The following is a 22,224-nucleotide window of genomic DNA, read 5'->3' on the forward strand; positions in this document are numbered from 1 at the left end:
GCCAGGGATGAACCCAAGCCACAGCATTGAGATTGCTGAATCCTTGATGTAGGCCACCAGAGCACTCCTGCTTTAATATTTTTGTGCCCAAGGAAACTTGAGAAAACCCAATTCTGGTTGGATCTTAAATACCTTTTTTCCTTTTGTTAGGTAATGGTAGTTTTTGTATGTGTGTTTTGTCGTTGTTTTTTGTTTGTTTGTTTTGTTTTTTTGTCTTTTTAGGGCCACCTCCACGGCATATGGAGGTTCCCAGGCTAGGGGTCAGATGGGAGCCCCAGCCACAGCAACATGAGATCCCAGCCATGTCTGCGCCCTACACCATGGCTCATGGCAATGCTGGATCCTTGACCATGTGAGTGAGGCCAGGGATCAAACCTGTATCCTCATGGATGCCAGTCAAATTCGTTTCTGCTGAGCCGAATGACGGGAACTCCTCTTAATGGTAGTTTTAAAAAATATATTAAAAGTTAGATTTCCTGTGATCAGGTCTCTATTTGAAAAGCAAAAGAATAGGTTTACATCAAGATGTTCACATCAAGAGTAAAGTTTAGCAAACCAGCCCAAGAAAAGTTTGAGAAGATTTACTTTAGTTTGAAGACTGAATCATGTTTTGTTTCTCTTCCACTTTGGAAATCTGGATTATATATAATTAAGTCACTTTTTGAAAATTTGATTTAGGTTTGTGAATTTCACTGTAGTTTGGGGTGCTCTTCCTAGAACGTGAAGATGTGTGTGTCATAGGGTAGCCACCATTTCTTCTTGCTGACAGTGCCCAGTTCATCCTGCCACTCTTAGTGCTTTGGTTGTTGAAGAGCGTTGGGTGCATATAGAGATGAAGATAGTTGGGGGCAGGGAGGAGCAGCCTGTCCTGTGCTTGCTTTATCTTATTTATCCTGATACAGTGCAACCTGAAGTAAAATTATCTTAAAATAAATGGCCTGTGCACATATATTTAATAATCCAGTGACCTTAAAATCACCTACATATTAAATAAGAAATTTTTTTTAGGGTCATACCTGTGGCATATAGAAGTTCCTGGTTTAGGGGTCAAATTCCAGCTGCAGCTGCCAGCCTACACCATAGCCACATCAACTCCAGATCCGAGCTGGGTTTGCAACCTACACCACAGCACATGGCAACACTGGATACTTAACCCATTGAGCAAGCCAGGGGTTGAACACAAGTTCTCATGGATACTAGTCAGGTTCATTACCACTGAGTCACAACGGGAACTCCAAGAAACCCTTAGGAGTGGTTGTCTCTGGGGAGGATAATTGGAGACAGTGGGGGGAGAAGGATTTAGGTAGCATTGAGTATCCGCTTTGGTAACTTTTGGTGTTTGTTCCTTGTTGTATATTTTAAAAAGAAAAGGAAAAGGGAAGAATTTCCCCTCCAAGCATTCCTATCTCCTGACAGGAGGATTGGCTTCCTACCCTGCCCCCAAGGATCTTCTGTGATGTCCTCTGCACCCCTCCACTCCCTGCCCCCACCCAATTTCTTTTGCTTTTGAGGAAAAACACTTTCTGAATTCATTGCCTTTTCTTCCTCAGCTCTAATTTTGTAATCCCTACCCTTTCATGAAAGCCCCTGAAGATTTCTTCCCATGAAATGCAGTGACCTCTTTTCAAACCTTGTGACCTTTCTGGGTCACTTGAGATGTGCCCTCTCCTCCAGCTTCTCCTGGTCCTTTTTGACCTTTCTCATAAGCATCATCGCTCTGATTGCACCTCTGTCAGCTCTGTGCTGTCTCCCTATGCAATCTCTTTGAGACTCTAAGGTGGAATACAAGCCCTCTTCTCTCTCCTCAGCTCTACCCCTTCATGTTTCCTGTCTACTAGGCATGTTGAGTTCCCAGTTCCATGGGCACCTTGCACTGTCCATTCCCCAGCTCCAAATCCCCAATTGTTTCCACTTGCTGTATTTTAGCACTTAGCAGCACCCAACTCAAAAACCCGAGAATTGTCAGAGTTCCTTCCTGTGCCTCATAAGGTTCTGGAATTACAGGTTGCCTTGCTGTAACATGCATATACTGGCTCTTTTTCCATAACACCCTTTCATTTTGTAAATCAACTCCTAAACTGGGCAGTCTTGTTCCAGATGGACTTGGGAGAAATTTCATGCATATAAATGTTCTGTCCTTATTAAAAGTGTGTATGTGTAGGGGGAGGAATCATTTCAATTATTTTTCTGCTTTGACACTCTTATGTTTATGAATCCATAGAAACCTCATTCCACAGGCATTTCTGCATTTGTGATTCGAGTTTGGTTTTTATTTGAAATCAAATTAGCAATTATATAACTTCACAGAGCTTGTGGTTTATTATTTTAATACTGATATTGTATTTTGCTTGGTTTCCCTTTCAGTCACTTAAAAAAAATAGTGTCTTTTCCTGCACAATTAAAATTAGCTCTAATATTGCCTTTATTTCTTAATGTATTAAAATTGATAATTAAGTACCTACTGAATTAAAGCAATAGTTAAAATTAATGGCATACCTATCATATGGCACTTTACGTCTGTCCTGTCATTTAATTTATTTCATCTAGTAACTTGATGCAGAATGGAGAAACTCAGAATCAGGGACTTTATTTAACATGCCCGGATTTTACTGCTGTGGTGTTTGGTCCTCCCATGGTCCCTCTGGGGATTCTGTAGACATCAGTTTAAGTGTGGCCTGTACATCCCTGAAGGAAACACAGTTGAGGATTGGATTTATGAGTCTTTTCTTTTTATTTGGGAGTTGATTTCCACATGGTCACTGTTTTCTTGGTTTGATGTCCCTTTATGACAGAAGAGTTTACAGTACGTCATACCATCGGATGTGGTGATCCGAGGTCATGGGGTTAAGAATGTAATAAAGGTGATAGCATTAAGATTTACATGGAACTTATATCTTATAAATTTTTTTTTTGTCTTTTTAGGGCCGCGCCCGAGGCATATGACGTTCTAGGCTAGGAGTCACATCAGAGCTGTGGCTGCTGGCCTACGCCACAGCCACAGCCATGCCAGCCCTGAACCACATCTGTGACCTATTCCACTGAGCGAGGCCAGGGATCGAACCCATATCCTCATGGATACTAGTTGGGTTCGTTACTGCTGAGCCATGATGGAAACTCCTATATTTTATAATTTTATCAAGAGATAATTATTGTCTGTTTTATGTGTTAATAATTTCTCTGCTTACTTGATTTTTGGTATGTAGGAGGGTAGCCATCATCTGAAGAATGTTATGGTCTGTAATTTATAGTCTCTCTGTTTTTCTTTATCAGTGCAATGAAACCTCATTCTTTTTTGAAGCTCGAAGTAAAACTGCTTGCAAGCATCTTTGGAAGTGCAGTGTAGAACATCATACATTTTTTAGGTATGTTAATGTGAAATATTTGCTTGATGTCCTAATAAATGAAAATTGCATTGGCTTTTATAACAAGAATATTGTCAACAAGAAAAAATTTAGACGTGTTTCTCTTTTATTAACTTTTTTATACACACATGCATGTAGATATCATCTTTGCCCACAGTATAAGAAAGGGTCCAGGACAGTTGCTTTTTAGGTTTATGTAAAGTGCAACCTTGTTTTGGTGGAAATTAAATACTGTACTATGGACCTACTAAATTTGAATTGTGTATTAGCCCTGTGAGTGGAGATGGGGAGTAGCCAGCTGGGTATGCAAGGCTTGCTGTCAAGACCAAGATTGGTCATGTACATTTAGTAGGTATTTAAGGCAAAGGGGACTGGATGAGGTCATCTATGGAAAAAGTGAAGAGAGAGAAGCAGGAAGATAAGGACTGTGCTGTGGCACCCTCCTGTCCTTTAGTGGACAGGAAAGGCCAGCCAGGGAGTATGAGAAGGAGTAACCAGGAGAACATGAGGAAATGGGAAATGAGGGAGGAAAATGTTACGGTGGGAATTCTCTTGTGGCTCGGTGGGTTAAGGCTTTGACATTGTCACTCCAGTGGCTTGGGTTGCTGCTGTGACATGGGTTCGATTGCTGGCCGGGGAACTTCCACGTGCCATGGGTGTGGCTCCTCCCCCAAAAAATGCCATGGTGAATAAGGAACTGGCAACTGTGTTGTCTGCTCATGGGAGGTCAGATAAGATGAGGAAAGGTAATTGACCACTGGATTGTCGGGACACTGTTTCACATCCTTCAAGTGTATAGAGAAAACAGCACTTCATCAGGTAACACATTAAGGTTTATTTTTTGTTTTTAAATTTAAAACTAGATTAATTCTTCCCCTTATTCCCATTTGATGTGCATGGAATAATTTCTGCACATAGCACGATGGTAGAGAAATAGTCTTATATGTATCCTTTGTGGAGTTTGTCTTGAGAAAGAAATGTGGCCCCAAAGGTCTGGGACATTGGCTCTTGTTCCCTGGGCCTGGGCCGAGGTGCTCCACATGGAGGAGTTTGTTGAAGGTGCTCTGCAGTGCAAAGTACAAAGGAGAGTGAACCACCCCATCAGACAAGTTAACTACCATGGGAACCTCGGCCTGGGTAAATCAGCAAGTTCCCAAGATAATGGGGTTTTGTTTGTTTGTTTGTTTTGTTTTGTTGGTGTTGTTGATTTTTTGGAGGGTAGGGGGCCCTGTCTGTGGCATGTAGAAGTTCCTGGGTGAGGGATCGAATCCAAGCCATAGCAGTGACCCGGGCCGCTGCAGTGACAACACTGGATCCTTAACCCACTGTGCCACAGGAGAACTCCCCAGATAATTTAAGTAGATAAATTGCTTCACAACTATAGCTTCCTTCTCAGGGCAAAGATGTATCTAATAATCTTCAGGAAGTGTGACTATTTTGATATTATACATATACAGAATGCTAGAATGTGGTTGTGTTTCAAGTATTAATTTAAAAATTAATTTTTAAATTTCCTGCCAATATGTAGAATAAATAAAATATTTCAATTGTGTGTTAAATACTGTTGCACTGTTAAATGTTTCTCTGTAGCTTTTGCTCAAGTGTTATATATATTTATGAGTCTTTATCTGATTTTCTTTAAAAAATTCATTATAGAATGCCAGAAAATGAATCAAATTCGTTGTCAAGAAAACTCAGCAAGTTTGGATCCATAAGTTATAAGCACCGGTATAGGTAAATGGCATTTTTTGCCTTTGAGGTGTGAGTGTGTGTGTTTGTATGTGTATGAATAAATATTTAATTCAGCTGTCCACAGACATGCATGTTAAAGTTTGTGATATAATTTCTTTCTTATTTTTCCATAGTGCCAATGAATTTCTAAACAGTTTATTAAAGTTTCTTGACAAAAATCGTTTTTCAGGTTTAATTACGTTTAAAGTCTACATTAGCTATGGTAAGTGTAGGGTTTTTAGAATGTAATAGAGCTTCTTATCTTCAAAAATTCATTTTGCTCCTATTCTCACTTATTTCTAATTATGTTATGGTTATGAAACAAAGTAGATATTCTGAATTGTAGTTTATTGGCATTCTTAGGCCCTTCAGTTGATCCCCTGTTGTAACACAGTGTGTACTTTATATTGTGGGTCAAGTCATGTTTTCTGTGGCATAAAACCTATATATAATAATGCTAGCAAGTATATCTGAACTTGGTTAAGTCATTATATACTAAATGCCATGTATTATGCTAAATGTATTTCATTTATCGCACCATTTAATCACTGCAGTCTTATTAATATTATCCTCATTAATATGTGCGGAAACTAAGTCTTAGAGAGGACAAGTCCCTTCTCAAGGAAGCCCAGCTAGGAAGCAGTAATGTGGGGTCTAACTCCAGAGCCCATCATGCCTTTAACCATTGGTCACACTGTTAGCATTTGCAGGAAAAACCTGACTCATGCGGCCAGGCAGGTGCTTATGTCTTTTTCTAAGACCAGTGTTGAAAATGGGAGCCTTGTGTCTTGAAAAAGAAGTTGTTTTGTTTCAATTTGATCTGTTAAGCGGAGCGCCTATGATGTGGAAAGCATGGTATCCAGTGCCCCCAGATCTCACCACCTCTGCCTTCAGAGAGCTACAGTATTATTCAGGCAGTGAGGCATGTCTCAGGCCCTGTAAAACCCGAGCAGGGTGCAGAAATAACATGCAGGAGGTGGGATACTCTGTGTGAGTTCCATTGGAGATATCACCAAATGAAATCCTTATCTAGAACTCTTAAAATAAAGCTGAGTCAAGTGTTTACAAGATACATCAGATTTTAGTTCCTTTATTTTACCGCTCACTTTTATTTGCCCTGGCTTTGAAACCAGAGATAATCAATAAAGAAGTGATTCATGTTAAATGTTCAGTGCATTAATCTTTATATATTATTACTTGGATATTTGCTCATTTGCTAACTTAAAATAAAATTTGGGTGTTAGTGTATTATAGATGTTCTTGGAGCTCCCATTGTGGCTCAGTGATAATAAACTCTACTAGTATCCATGAGGATGTGAGTTCGATCCCTGGCCTTGCTCAGTGGGTTAATGATCCAGGGTTGCCATGAGCCGTGGTGTGGGCCACAGATGTGGCTCGGAGCTGGCATAGCTGTGGCTGTGGCGTAGGCTGGGAACCCTTCGACCCCTAGCTGGGAACTTCCATATGCTGTGGGTACAGCCTAAAAAGACAATGAATGAATGAATAAATAAATATATTTATATTCTTGGTTATTTGTATGAAGATATTCACTGAAATTGAAAAATTTGAACTTGAGGTTATCAAGATTCTTCCCTAGATAGTGATATAATTACAGGAATTCAAACAAAGAATATTTACTTTTCTATTGTGAATACCAGTTAATAGTATTTGGACTATTCTTCCAGTTGAGCATACCACATTTCAGGTATTATGGAATGAATGTTTACATCTGCCTCCTTATCACTGAAATGGAGGTAGTGAAAAAACATCTGTCTTAATGTTCATACTGTTAAATTGTAATTATCCCATTTAATGTGTGCCATAGTTGGTTTCCACAAATTTATCCATACCCAATTTCTCAAATTTATTGAAATGCAAATGCTATGGCTACTGGGAATTATTATTAGAAAGTTATTGAATTTTGCATACTAAATATCACTTCTTCCAAGAAAGTAATTAAAGGTAACCTTTGCAGAATTGGAAGCTCTGCTCAATCTGTCCTAATTGTGTGGTTGGTGTTAACTGCCTAGTAAGTCTTAATGAAATCCAAGTCTCCGTGTCTGTATGTACGAAGTGCTAACATGACACCATCCCTGGGAGAAAGATGTTTTATCCCACTGCCCACAGCTAGACTTGGGCAGGGATGGGTCTCTGACTTCTGGGTGGCTGCCAGCACATGGACTATTGTCAAAAAAGTAATAACAGCCAACTTTTATTAAACATCACATGCCTGCTCCTTTCTTTTGAGACATTCTGGAGATATCCTGGGATGAAGGCAAAGCTCTGGGAACATAAACAGCTCCTTCCTTTACCCTGTAGGCCTTTACAGCATGGGGACTAATGAACAGCATAACCAGTGGTTGTGTGTGAGAGTGTGGGTGTCTGTGTGTATAACTGTATATGTGTTTATAGTGGGGTATGTGTGTAGGTGTATGTGATGGAGAAAGGCAGAGTTCTAGTCTTTACTTTCTGTCTTGGATCTTAGAGTTTGAAGAATATCAAGGAGATTCCAACATCTTTTAGAAAACCTAATCATTACTTAAGAGGGGAAAAATTAGACATTTTTTAGTGATATGTGACAGGTAATCCTTCCAGAAATTCAAATTTAAATTTCAGGAAAAGGCGGAGCTGAAATCTGAAAGTCTAATACTTTGTTGTTTTATTATTACATACCAGTGATCTCAAATAGAGGTTGATTAAATCTTTGGTTAAATATTTCGTTAAACACTGCTCACCCTTTCTCTGAGCCCCTTAGAGATGAACCTTGCCTTTACCTGTTGTTAAGTTTGTAGGGGATTCCTGGTTTTGATGAATGAATGATCTGCGTAGAATTTATACTGCAGAAGTGAGAATTAGGCCTGAGACCCTTGGGAACCCAGATGCCCTTCCAGTAGAACTGAAATCACATGGGCTTTCTACATTTCTTAAAGTGTGGAAGAGAGGAGACCACGTTCTCCTGAGAACCTTCTTTGTGTCAGGTGCTTTCATGTGTATTACTTGATTAAATCCATTTTAATGACCCATCAAAGGGGGTATCACATACTCATTTGTAGAGATGAGAAACTTGAGCCCCCTCCCCCCCAAAAATCAAGGTAACTGAACTAAAGACAAGTAGGTGGCAAAACTGGAATTTGAACCTGGGTGTCTTTCCTCTTCTTGCGACCTCACTGATGGCCGATTGCACCCTCGCGTTGAAGCTGAGGGGCTGCTGGCAGTGCCACTCAGATAGGATGGGAGTATGTGTGCCACAGTGTGAGGGGCAGGGAAGTGGGCAGTCCTGGGGACAGAGCTCTGTCCTCTCCCTATGGTGGGCCACCACAAGTGCGGGAGCTCTTACCCAACCCTGTAAATCTCTACAATTGTCAAGTACTTTCTTCTGCAAGGAAATACTGAAAACACTATACAAGAGTATTTCTGCTAAGTAGTTCTAAACAAGTAGAACTATAAATGAGGAAAATGAGGTGCCAGAAGACTTAAAAAATAATCTGGGAGTTCCTGTTGTGGCTCAGTGGTTAATGAATCCAACTAGGAACCATGATATCGCGGATTCGATCCCTGGCCTCTCTCAGTGGGTTAAGGATCCGGCGTTGCTGTGAGCTGTGGTGTAGGTCACAGACGTGGCTTGGATCTGGCATTGCTGTGGCTGTGGCATAGGCCGGCTGCTATAGTTGCAATTCGACCCCTAGCCTGGGAACCTCCATATGCCGCGAGTGCGGCACTAAAAAGACAAAAGACAAAAAAATAATAATCATCTCCTGCAGACCACATAGTTCTAGCAGAGCTGTGTTTTAAACTGGGCTTGTAGCTTCAGACCAGATGGTTTGTGCTCCGTCTCTTCTCGCAGGCCCCCAAGCTGTGCCACACTGACCAAGCTGGAGGGCGAAAGGCTTGTTCTAGTCCTGGGTCCCGCAGCCCATGCCAGATCAGTTTATGTTCCTGGATATTAGTTTTATTAAGCCTGTGATATGATTTTCTCATTTCTCCTTTATTTCTGCAAGAGAAACCACGAGGAAAACTTGAATAATAAAGTAAAATCTCATTATAAAATACCTCAGTGCTCCACATATTGGGTTATAGTTTTAGGGCAAATGTTTTTTCCTCTATGGAATAAAGTGCAAACTACCCAAGTCTTCAAGTATGTCTGTTTGAAGTAGATCTTATCTTCATATTCCAAACCATGTAGAATAATGGAATTTTGCTCTCTATGGAGTTTTCTTGGTTTTTCAGGGAAGAGATGTTGCTATTTGTGTTGCCTTATACACTACCTTTAAAAGAAGTAATTAAATTTCAAGGAAAGAAAACACGTCACGGTTTGCCTCTGCTCCTGCTGGCCTCCGTTAACTGTTGAACGTGGGTACATACACTCATGGACGGAGCCTGTCATTTTAATTCCCATGGTAGCTCCTATCAAGTCATATCCCCAATTAGCCTAATGAGAAACTGCTTTTTATGAGTGTTTCAGGCCTTTTTTTTTTTTTTTTTTTTTTTTTTTTTTTTTTTTTGCTTTTTAGGTCTGCGCTTGCGGCATATGGAGGTTCATAGGCTTAGGGGCTGAATTGGAGCTAAAACTGATGGTCTACACCACAGCCACAGCAATGCAGTATCCGAGCTGTGTGTGTGACCTACACCACAGCTCACAGCTACGCCAGATCCTTAAGTCACTGAGCGAGGCCAGGGATCAAACCCACAACCTCATGATTCCTAGTTGGATTTGTTTCCACTGTGCCACAATGAGAACGCCCCTCTTTTTATTTCTAATAAAAGTAGACGGGGTGGTGATGAGGGGAATCTTTCACAGAAGCATCTAGGAGCTGAATTTGGCTTTGTAAATTTTGTTTAATCTTTTGGGGAGAGATACACCAATATTTATCTTGTAAATGTAGGATGAATAGGATTTGGGGCCGTTAAAAGAATAGAATCAGAATGGACACTTAGAAATGCCTTTTCCTTGTACCTAAATTATGTTTTCCTACATGAAAGTGAAAGCCAGAGTTGTTCATTGGCTCCAATTCAGCAGCTATGGAATAAACTTTTAGTAGGATGAATGTCGACTCAAATTCAAATTAAATTACACAATTTCTTGAGAAGGCTAGTTTTCCCCAGGGAAAGGCTCTTTAGAGAAGTGGTACCATGCATGAGGCTTTAGGCCTGCTTTAAATCTTTCCAGGCACTTCCTGGAACAGGGGAGGTGGGTAAAGTCAATAGTTGATTGTGTCACGGGTTTCAGAGTAAAATCACACCCAGTGGAGCAGTGGAGAAGGCTCTGTAATTGGCCTTGTAAATATGGCAGTGACATGTTGATTCCTGTAGAATCATTGCCTTTTGGAGTTTTAGTCCTGCACAGTTTCTTTACTATTTAGTTGTAGAGCTGGAAGACCATTAGCATCCCCTGTTTCTAGTCTGTCAGTCTCCTTAAATCCAAACCTAACTCCTCCTTTAATCCTTTCTTTCTTGGTTCTCCCTCTGAAAGATCTTCCTTTGCTGCCTGAGAAAAAAAAGTATAGGAGTTCCCATTGTGGCTTATCAGAAATGAATCTGGCTATTGTCCATGAGGGCAAAGGTTCAATCCCTGGCCTTGCTCAGTGGCTTAAGGATCTGGTGTTGCCGTGAGCTATGGTATAGGTCGCAGATGTGGCTCGGATCCCGTGTTGCTGTGACTGTAGTGTAGGCCAGTGGCTACAGCTCCTATTTGACCCCTAGCCTGGGAACTCCCAAATGCCACAGGTATGTCTCTAAAAAGACAAAAAATTAAAAAAAAAAAAAAAAGAAGAAGAGGGAAAAAAGAAAAGCAAAAAAGTGCACTGTGAGGGCTGAGTGCAGTTTTATTTGGGGCTTACTGAGGACATTAGGCCGGCAGACAACCTCTCACATAGCTCTCAGGAAGTGCTCTGAAGGGAACACGTGTGCTGTCAAGCATGCCTCTGGGTAGATGGTCACTGCTTGTCAGGAGAAAGTTACTGCTAGTCATGAGGAGCAGATGACTCCATTAATGATTTTAGTGCTTTTCTAGTTAGGAGAAGATGCAAGAAATTGGGCTTAAAAAATTTTCTCCCGAAAATATCTATCTGAAGGCCTGGACTGCCGCTTTTTCCCAGAGCACATTCCTGATCTCTGCCCTGAACTCCTTTCAGGGTGTGTTAAAGGTCAGCAACAGTAATGGTTCGTGACATCATTCTCGTAGAACCAGAGGGCAAGTGACATTCTTCAGCTGGCACTTCTATCTCCCCTAAATCTTTCCTGCCAGAATCTCTTACTTCCTTGGTGAACATTGCAGTGAGAATCAGTTGAATGCCTGCATATACTTAGAGCCTGCATGAGTCTGTGTTTTTCCTTCTCTCTGTACATTACGGATGTATGTATTCTTCATGAGCTGTTTGATTTTGTGGTGGTGTGCTTTTTACCAGTGTTACTCAAAATGTTGTATTTTTAAGTGGCAGGACAGCATTGCAGATGAGTCGAGATCTTTCTATTCAGCTTCCCCGGCCAGATCAGAATGTGGCAAGAAGTCGAAGCAAGACTTATCCTAAGAGAATAGCACAAACACAGCCAGCTGGTAAGTCATGAAGCCCCCAACTCATCACTGTAACCTTGTGTTTCCTTTTAGGCTGTTGGTGTGACATATACTTAAGTGGTTACTGGAGCCCTGTAGCTTTTTAATTGTTAATATTGGACTTTTTAATTTGACCCAGAAAATGTCCAAGCAATAAAAATTAAATGGAGTTTCCGCTGTGGAGCAGTGGGTTATGAATAGGACTGTAGCAGCTCAGGTCACTGTGGAGGCACAAGTTTAATCCCTGGCTCAACGCAGTGGGTTAAAGGATCCAGCATTACCATAGTTGCAGTGTAGGTCACAGCTATGGCTTGGATTCAGTCCCTGGTCTGGTAACTTCCATACGCTACAGGTGTGCCCATAAAATTAAAAAAAAAATTATTAATAAGTGGGTAAATAATCAACTTGAATCACCATAACCTGCTTACTGACTGTACCTAATGACTCTTTTTTGGAAAGATTAATTAAAATCTCAACTGAGTAATTTTTTTTTTTTGGTCTTTTTAGGCCCACACCCTCCTCAGCATATAGAAGTTCCCAGGCTAGGGGTCAAATCGGAGCTGTAGCTGCTGGCCACAGCCACAGCCACAGCAATGCCAGATCCGAGCCGAGTCTGCAATCTACACCATAGCTCATGGCAACGCCGGATCCTTAACCCACTGAGCAAGGCCAAGGATCAAACCTGCGTCCCCATAGATGATAGTCAGATTCATTTCCTCTGAGCCACCAAGGGAACTCCTCTGAGTAATTTCTTAGTTTGGTGTATTTGAGATTGAAACTAAAACAAAGTCTTAGCAAAAGTCTTTTTTTTTTTTTTTTTTTTTTTTAATAATAAGCATGGGGGAGGGGAGAGGACCTGACACATCAGGTCTTGTATCTCAGTCTCCAAGACTTTAGCAAAAGTCTGTTTTTTTTTTTTTTTTTTGCTTTTCTAGGGCCGCACCCGCAGCATATGGAGATTCCCAGGCTAGGGGTCTAATCAGAGCTACAGCTGCAGACCTACACCAGGGCCACAGCAATGCAGGATCCGAGCCGCGTCTGTGACCTACACCACAGCTCACGGCAATGCTGGATCCTTAACCCACTGAGCGAGGCCAGGGTCGGAACCCTCAACCTCATTGTTTCTAGTTGGATTCGTTAACCACTGAGCCATGACGGGAACTCCTAGCAAAAGTCTTAAAGAACCCTGTTGACATAACAATCTGTTGGTCTTTCTTTTGTTGTGAATTATAATATATGCATAAAATATACATACGTGTATACTTCTACACATACACGTGTATATGCGTGTATATATGTGCATGTGTGTTCACATGTGTGCACAAGTATGCACACACTTTTAACATATGCAGACTCAGAAGTCCCTGCTGTTTGTCTGATAACATCTTCACCATCTCCTTTCTCCCCAACCAGTGAAAACTCGTGTCTGACGTTGTGATAATTATTTCTTGACATTTCCCTGTGCTATTACTACTTATGTAGCCTTCTCTGAACAAAGCAGTTTGTTTGCTTATCTTTAAAACATTATGTAGATGAATCAAAGTGTGTTTTCTTTTGAGTCTTGCTTCTATCAGTGTTATATGTGGCGTATACTAAAGCACGTTTGTTTAGCTTGCAGTGAGTTTTCTATAGTATGACAGTTTCTTTATCTATTCTTCTTTATGCATTCTTTATCCGTGATGGACTCTTGGGTTAGTCATATTTTTTGTTTTTAATGCACACCACTTCTTTAATAAAAGCACCTAACAATTAGTTTTACTCCATGTTCAGTGTTCAGAGCTCACAGAATTGAACTATAAAGTGGTAGTTCTCACTTTGGTTTGTGGCTTGTTATAGATCTCCCCTAATACTCTCAGCAGGCTTTTTACATGTATTATTCCCCTTGAGCCTCATAGTAATCCTGTGAGATAGGGCAAGGCAAAAAACTAGGTGCCTGTTTTACAGAGGAGGAAGCCGTGGTCTCAGTAGCTTGATAGGGACGGGGCTGGCACGAGAGCCCAAGTCTCCTGGGTCTTTTTGCCATATTGTATGAAGCAAATGGAGTTTTTAATAACCATAATTAACATCCGAACATTGCAAGACAATTGGCAAAGCATCACGACAGCTCTTGCTTTGTTTAATCCTTATGCCAAGCCTGTGAGGAAAGTGTTTGCTTCACTGTTGCTGGCTGTGAAAATGTCACCTGACTTACAGTTTCTAAAGTGAAAAGAAATCTGATTGTGGGTCCCCTCCTCTTTCTGGGCTGGGAGGAAATTAAATTCTTTCTGATGGTTCTACAGTGGGAAAAATAAGACAGGATTTAATTTTGCAATAGATTACCTTGCCACATAGGTAATATCATTATCCCCATTTAGCTGATGCAGAAACTAACATTATAAAGGTAATTGGGCCAACATTATACAAAAAGTAGGTGGCTTAGGACAGAAGTTCCAGCCTTAATATTTAGTATCTATATCTTAATATATTGTAATTATCTTTGTATATGATCAGTCTTAAATCCCATTTGGATCAAGTGCAACGTGGTATAATTGATAAGCAAACCTCCAAATCCTATGCTATTTCTGAAACACCATGCCTCATGAAATTGTTCTGAGACCAACTGAGATTATCACAAGCATTCTTTGCTTCATATCAATGTTTCACTCCCCTTGAGATGCTGTAATCGTACATGCTTTTTACACAAACCTGCTCGTGTTGCTCCTTTTCCTCTCCTCTTCTAAAAACATCTGTCCCTGTAACACTGTGTCTGTCTGCCTGTCTTTCCGTGCAAGCCAAATTCCAGAAACTGATTAATTTAGGGACAAGGGGCTTTGTTTTTGTTTTTCTCATGGCTTATGTAGATCCAGCCAAATGCAGTTTTCTTAGAGTAGCAGGAAACGGTATTGAGCCCTTGAGTCCACCTCCTCTCCCTCCTAGTGTGGAATTAAAATACACTCCTTCTCAGGTCGGGGCTGAGAGTGTGGCTTATGTACAGCTCAGACTGCTCTGAACATTAGCCTGAGGATCTTTTAAAAATGCAACACGTTATTTTTTTTTTATTATAAAAGCACATGCTTGCTTTAGAAAATTTAGGAGTTTCAGAACCTTCCTCCCCCAAAGAAAAAAAACTTTCATATTCAATTCTCTTCTCTTAGTGCCAACACTGTTTTATCTAGCCTTCTGTTCCTTTGTATATCTTTTCTGCAAAAGTGATATAGCAGTATTCAATAAATTTTGAATCATGTATATGTTCTAATAGATTGTAAGTGTTCTTTTACAGCACCATTTTAATGTCCACATAATCTTCTGCTGTACAGATGCATAGACATAAGTTATTCAACTAGTCTTTAGTTTTGGGATATTTAAGCTGTCTCAAAATTTGAGGAATATAAATATAACTAAAATGAATAGCTTTGCAGTGATATCTCTAGGTATTCATGTTAGTTTATTACGTGTATTTTAAACATTGGTGTTTTTTCATCATTTTTATTCTAAAAAGGAGATCAGGAGTTCCCGTCATGGCGCAGTGGTTAATGAATCCGACTAGGAACCATGAGGTTGCGGGTTCTATCCCTGCCCTTGCTCAGTGGGTTAACGATCTGGCATTGCTGTGAACTGTGGTGTAGGTTGCAGACGTGGCTCAGATCCCTCATTGCTGTGGCTCTGGCGTAGGTCGGTGGCTACAGCTCTAATTAGACCCTTAGCCTGGGAATCTCCATATGCTGTGAAAGCAGCCCTAGAAAAGGCAAAAAAAAAAAAAAAAAAAAAAAAGGATCATACAATGCCATGTTTAAAAACTAAGACTTTGGGAGTTCCCGTCGTGGCGCAGTGGTTAACGAATCCGACTAGGAACCATGAGGTTGCGGGTTCGGTCCCTGCCCTTGCTCAGTGGGTTAACGATCCGGCGTTGCCGTGAGCTGTGGTGTAGGTTGCAGACGCGGCTCGGATCCTGAGTTGCTGTGGCTCTGGCGTAGGCTGGCAGCTACAGCTCCGATTGGACCCCTAGCCTGGGAACCTCCATATGCTGCAGGAGCAGCCCAAAGAAAGAGCAAAAAGACAAAAACAAACAAACAAAAAAAATAAAAAATAAAAACTAAGACTTTGGCTGTGTGTTCATTTCACTTTGATTGTGAATCACTTTTGGAGCCTGTGTCCCACAAGACTATGATGTGTTCTGGGCACCAGAGATGACCCTGCCCTTGACAGTGTGGTTTTCCTGGTGCAGAAGAACCATGGAGCTGATGCCAGTGAGGCAGACTTACTTAGAGTTGCTGTCATGCTTATGTGAAGAATGTTGGGGGGGAGGCAGGGATAATATTCTGTTTTATTCCCTGTAATTCACATGTACTCTGCTTTGAGCCTCAGTCGAGCCCAGCTGGTAGAGACCGTGTCTCTAAGGATATGGTGGGGTTCTGACTTGGAGCAGAACATGTGAAGAGGGTGCTCTTGTCTTCACCTCCATCAGTCATTCTGTGCCCTGTGTCCCACCCACCGGGTCCCATGAAGAGGGCAGTTTTGTGTGAAGCTGGACTACTGTGTGATGGGAAGGAGGGGTCCTGTGAGCCAGGGAGCATCCTGTGCTTAGGGTCAAGCCTGCCCCTTTAAGGCTCTGCTGCAGAGGGGCTTGGAGGGGAGGATGCTGTGAGGGAGTGGCCTGAGGGTCACTAGGTTACAGTAGCCCTCAAGCCTGCATCTCCTTCCCCATTCCTTTCCCTCCACTGCGGGCAGCTCCTCCAGCCCTGCCACTTCTCATTCCCACACTCCCAGCTCGAGGGCAGCCCCCTCCCTCAAAAGCTCTCAGTTGCTGAGATATGCTCATGGGTGGCTGGGCAGGAAAGGAATAATAGCTCAAAACATTAGTTTTGTTTTGTTTAACAAATCAAAGAGAAACAAAAGTTTTACCTTACAAAATATTCCTGCCACAGTTACTTAAATTTTTATTGGAAAAAAAATTGATAATTAAAATGCTAGAAAGCTGATTTTAAAATGTACAAAAAGTTGATTTTATTAGCTTGTACTGTGTTTGGCAAAAATGGAGTTGCGGTTGAAAAAGAAGATTGATTTTTTTTTTCCTTTAAACTCTAATAAGACTAGCTATTAATTTTCATAAATTGAATTCCAATATTCTCTCTAAAATAACTTTAGAACCAAAGTTCTGTGAGTTACTGGCATAAATTCTCACCTCTAATTTAAAACATTTATAGATAATGAAAAAACAAGTTGTGACAGAGACTTTTGCCTTTTGTTCATTTATATTGTCAATTTATACTGCATGACTTGTTCATTTAGAAGACATTCTTTTATTTCTTCTGGAGTTAAAGTAATTCAACTCCAGTCAAACTTGACGACTACTCCCCTTAACCTGCATCTCAGTCCTTTGCAAATTTAAAAAGCCTGCTTTTTCACTTCTCAGTCAGGAATAATAAATGTCCTGGTAGCTCAAAAGCCATTGTGTTTAGAATTCACCAAGATTGGGCCTTGGCACCTCTATGAGGAAGTGCATTCCAAGAGCCCTGCACCCAGCCTGCTTGCTGCCCCACCCAGAGGAGTTCAGCGCCAGGGCAGGCAGCCAGCGAATTCCTGCAAAGCTAAGCGGGCAGAGGAGCCTATGGGTAAAGCAGGAGGCAGGATGGCAGGAAGGAAAAGTGCATATTCCTACAGCCCTTTCTCTGACAAGCTCTTGGCAACTCACTATGTGGGTTCCTGTCAGAAGGGGGTTTCTGCTGTGTGAAGGGCATTAAAGAGAATGTTTGGCTACAATCCAGTTAGCTGTCAGAAAAGTAATGGATGGAGCCATTTATAGTAGATAAACGATGCTGTGATTGTCTGATGCAGCATTTTGAGTGTTTAAGGATATTGTATTGATGAACAGAAAAATAAGTAGTTGCAGTGTAGTCTCAGACAACTGAACAGCCAGTTTGGGTGACCTTGGGGCATTTCCTCTCTGCATCTGTGGAAGATACTGCAGACATAGTGCCCAAGGGGTCCTGAAAATGACTTGTGCCTAGTCTGGAAGCAGACAGCTACTGCTCAGACCAAGCTACTTTTTCTGTGTAGGAAAGAAGATCCAGTGTTGTCAAATCTTCAGCTGTTTTAAGGGAAGCACCCATTTGGGTATTTATAGAAACTTTTCAGAATTTTAAATATTGGCAGTTGATTTCATTTTGAAGAAAGTTTTTGTGTGCTAAATTGAACACGCCTAAGGGCCTGGTGTGGCTTGAAGGCTGCCTCTTCAGGAGCCTCTGATTGACACATCTCGTATTAATGGCCCATCTGCCTGCCCTGGGGTCCCTGTGGGTTTCCGCAGCAGCCCCTGTTGGGTCCCTAAATCAGGTTCTACACTCTGTAACTCCCAGCAGGAGCACTTTGTAGTTGGTAGATGGTTTGACCACCTCTAGGAGATGATGGTGCCACACAACGCTGAATCCCCTTACAAAAGACGCACGTGTGGGTAGCTGACCAGCATTCATTGGTGACCTGAGCTGGGTGTAGCCCGGAGCAGAAGAGAGGGGCAGATGTTTTGATATAGTGAAGTACAGTTTCATTTGATGTCGTATAAAGCTCTGGGCTACTGAGAAATAGTATTGTCACGAAAGTAATAATCATTTATTGAGCACTTGCTCCATTTAGCCCATTGTGTCAGATGTGAGGCCCTCAGAAGCCTGGCTTGCTTTGCAGCGATTAAAAATATTTAAAAAAAAATTTTTTTAGGGCAGATGCAAGGCAAGCTATGTGAGTAGAGACTGGCCTCTTGGACTAAGCTGTATCTGATAAGTCTGGGTTCAGCCTCAGTCATCTGGGCACTAACTATGCAATGTTAGGAGGTCCATTAACCAGCAAGACCATCAATTTCTTGGTCTGTCCAATGGGGGGATTACCTCCTGCCTCATGGGTTGTCGTCATGGAGATGGTGTCTGAACTGGGCAGAGTGTGGTGTTGAGCATATGGAGGGCTTGGCACACTTGAGTTTCTTTCTTTTAAAGCAAAAGGAAGTGTTTCTGTACATAGTGTGGGCCTGTGCATTCACCTCTCAGTCTTTGAATTATATTTACCTTAGAGCATCAACTTCACATGCAAAGGATAATGTGATTATATGGAGGAGGAATCACCTTTTGAGGGTGAAGGGTGGAGAGAGAGTCATTCAAGTGCAGTGAGTGGGCTTCAGAAGGAATTGGGTTACCTCTGATTTATTCTAGAAGATTAGGTGTAAGAAGGATAAGAGGGAAGTGGGCAAGTCAAAGTGCTCCCCTGTGCAAAGGCTTCTTCTTCCCTGTCTGTCCAAAGATCTCTGGGACCCACGGGCAGCTGTTGGCAGGTAGTATTAGAAGCCCGGAGCTGGGGTTTGACTGACTTACTGTATTCCTACTTCTCAGAGTAATCATTTTGCTCTTCTGATTTTTATCCCCTACCCCATGCTCACCAATCTTCAGGCTCTACAGTCCCACTGGGATATTCTATGGCTATAAACTAGGAACAGCCAACTTCTCATTATGAGATTGTGTGCTGTTTTTTTTTTCCCTCCCTTTAGCCGCACCTGCAGCATGTAGAAGTTCCTGAGCCAGGGATCGAACCTGTGCCATATCAATGACCTGAGCCACAACCCACTGAGCCACCAGGGAACTCTGAGATTATATGCTGGTTTTAAAGTTCATACAGTTAATCATTTCATCTTCTGTGTAAGGTGGTTTTCCCTATTTGAAGTAGTGAGGTACGAGGCCCACCCAGGGTAGCATTTTTCATGTTAAGCAGACAATGGAAACAAAAGACAAAAGGGCAAAGCTGAAAGGATTTGGAGAAGGAAGCAGAATTGCTCAATGGGGAGTAAACAAGCGGAGGCTATGGATCCATGATTTTAAAAGTAGTAGAACAATACAAAACAGATCATAAAATTCAAATGTTAGGAATTTCTACTCTCTTGTAGCAGATACACAAGGCAAGGAGCAGAAGACACATTCCTATGCGTACATTTCTGACACTGACGCGCTACCTACTGTGCTACTTACTGCGCTGAGGCACCTTCCTATGTGTACATTTAAATGCAGACCATAGGAGTTCCCGTCGCTCAGTGGTTAATGAATCCAACTAGGAACCATGAGGTTGGGGGTTCGATCCTGGCCTCGCTCAGTGGGTTAAGGATTCCGCGTTGCCGTGAGCTGTGGTGTAGGTCACAGATGAGGCTCAGATCTGGCATTGCTGTGGCTCTGGTGTAGGCCGGGGGCTACAGCTCCGATTCAACCCCTAGCCTGGGAATCTCCATATGCCGCCGGTGCGGCCCTAGGGGGAAAAAAAATGCAAACTATAAAGTGTAGGAGATTGCACTGTAGATCAAGTCAGAGCATATTCTGTTTCAGAGGAGGAAGACCCAGGGTGAGACCTACAGTCCTTGGATCAGGTTAAATAGAGGGCATCTTGCGTTGTTGGCAAGGAAACTGAGGCTGGAAGTGGTGAAATGACTTGCAAGGGTAGCAAGTTCTGGAACCTGGAGGGTAGGTATCTGGATGAGAATCACTAGGCACTGTGAGGCATGTTTGGAAAAAGACAGTGATATCATAGCTTCCACACCTGTGGGGCCCTTGATAGTGTTGTGACACCTTTGCATGTTTCTCCTCTGTAGGTCAGCTGAAGGCAGGAAAGGAAGAAATTAGTAAAAATTCTCATACAAGGGAATTAGAATAAGCCATTCTGAGCAAGAGTCGTTAAGTGGGGAGTTCTCTGCTGGCTCAGCAGGTTAAGGATTAAGGATATGGCTCTGTTGAGGCTCTGATCACTGCAGAAGCTCAGGTTCATCCCCGGCCTGGACACCTGCATGCAGTGGGTGCAGCCAAAAAAAAAGTTGTAAAGTGGTTAGTTTCAGAGATGATTTCTAGAAAATTTAAGAGATTGTTAACTTTGTTTTATAGAGAGAGGACTATGTCTCTCCCCTTTTGTTTTTTGGTTTTTTTTTTTTTTTTTTTGTATTTTTAAGCTCACGCCCTTGGCATATGGAGGCTCCCAGGCGAGGGGTTGAATTGGAGCTGTAGCCACTAGCCTACACCACAGCCATAACCACGTGAGATCCGAGCCACGTCTGTAACCTACACCACAGCTCACGGCAACACCAGATCCTTAACGCACTGACTGAATGAGGCCAGGGATCAAACCTGCATCCTCATGGATGTTAGATTCGTTTCCATTAATCCACGACGGGAACTCCAGACTCTCCCCTTATAAAATGATAAGTCAGAATCAGGTGATCTACTGAGATGTGGTCCAAACCTGTGATCCCACTTTCTCTTTACCATAGGAACTCCTGATTTGAGTAAACTTGAATTTCTGGTCTAACTTGGTTGTAACTCATAACACGTTATTCAACATTGTGAGCTTTTATTTCATTATCCATAAAAGAAGCAATTGGTTGCATGAACTTTAAAGATCCCTCTTCCTAAAGTTCTCTCTTCTCTCTGGCGTACCTGTCAGAGTTGAAAACACCACATATGAAAAACAATTTTGAAAGCTTTTTTTTTTTTTTTTTTTTTTTGGTCTTTTGTCTTTTTAGGGCCGCACCCATGGCCTATGGAAGTTCCCAGGCTAGATGTCTAATTGGAGCTGTTGCCGCCAGCCTACACCAGAGCCACAGCAATGCCAGATCCGAGCCTCATCTGTGACCTACACCATAGCTCATGGCAATGCTGGATCCATAACCACTGAGCAAGGCCAGGGATCGAACCCGCAACCTCATGGTTCCTAGTTGGATTCATGTCCTCTGCGCCACAACAGGAACTCCTGAAAAGCTTTTTTATTTCATTAAAAATTTTTTTTTCTTTGCTTTTTAGGGCCACAGGTGTGGCATATAGAAGTTCCCAGGCTAGGTGTCAAATCGGAGCTACAACTGCTGGGCCTACATCACAGCCACAGCAACGCAGGCTTCAAGCCACATTTGTCATCTACACCATGGCTCATGGCAACCCTGGATACTTAACCCACTGAGGGAGGCCAGTGATTACTAATGGTTACTAATTGGGTTTGATACTCCTAAACCACAATGGGAACTCCAGCTTTTTTTTTTTTTTTTTTTTTTTAAATCATCACTTCACGAGTTGCATAGACTTGTGAAAAATACCTTCCCAGATTACAAAATACATGTTTATCTTTGGAAATATACATTTTTTTTTTATACTTTGGTATGCAAAAGTAAAACTGTGTGTGTGTGTGTTTGAATTCTTTTTTGGCTACCCATAAGCATATGGAAGTTCCTGGGCCAGGGATCAAATCAGAGCTGGAGTTTCGACCTATGCCACAGCTGTGGCAACACTGAATCCTCAACCCCCCGTGCCAGGCCTGGGATCGAACCCGCGTCACTGTTGTAGAGACAACATCGATCCCCTTATGCCGCAGCTTGAACTCCCACAGCTGTTTCTTTAAAACTTAAGTTCAGGTCAAACTCTTACTGACAGATTGAGGGAATTTGCAACAACCTTTGTATCTGTACAATTTTTCAAATTAGTCTTTTAGTTCATATTGACCTGCTAAATCCGCTTTTAGCAGAAATTCTTGAAAATAGTATTTTTACAGAGGAGCAGAAAGTCAGGCTGATTTTACATCGTCATCTTTTAAAGAAAATGT

At 41.8% G+C, this 22,224-nt stretch overlaps 1 long non-coding RNA gene across 5 annotated transcripts in view; it reads left to right on the forward strand.

Annotated features, from left to right (window-relative positions):
- The window catches only part of EPB41L4A, a 266,512-nt gene that overhangs the window by 180,725 nt on the left and 63,563 nt on the right, over positions 1-22,224 (forward strand). For all 5 annotated transcript variants that reach the window (XR_002342070.1, XR_002342071.1, XR_002342067.1 and 2 more), the window contains 3 exons: positions 3,271-3,362; positions 5,019-5,096; positions 11,525-11,646. This is a non-coding gene — a long non-coding RNA (erythrocyte membrane protein band 4.1 like 4A). The remainder of the gene's footprint in view (positions 1-3,270; positions 3,363-5,018; positions 5,097-11,524; positions 11,647-22,224) is intronic.

This window comes from Sus scrofa, chromosome 2 (genome assembly GCF_000003025.6).
Source record: "Sus scrofa isolate TJ Tabasco breed Duroc chromosome 2, Sscrofa11.1, whole genome shotgun sequence".
In the NCBI taxonomy this organism is placed as follows: domain Eukaryota; kingdom Metazoa; phylum Chordata; class Mammalia; order Artiodactyla; family Suidae; genus Sus; species Sus scrofa.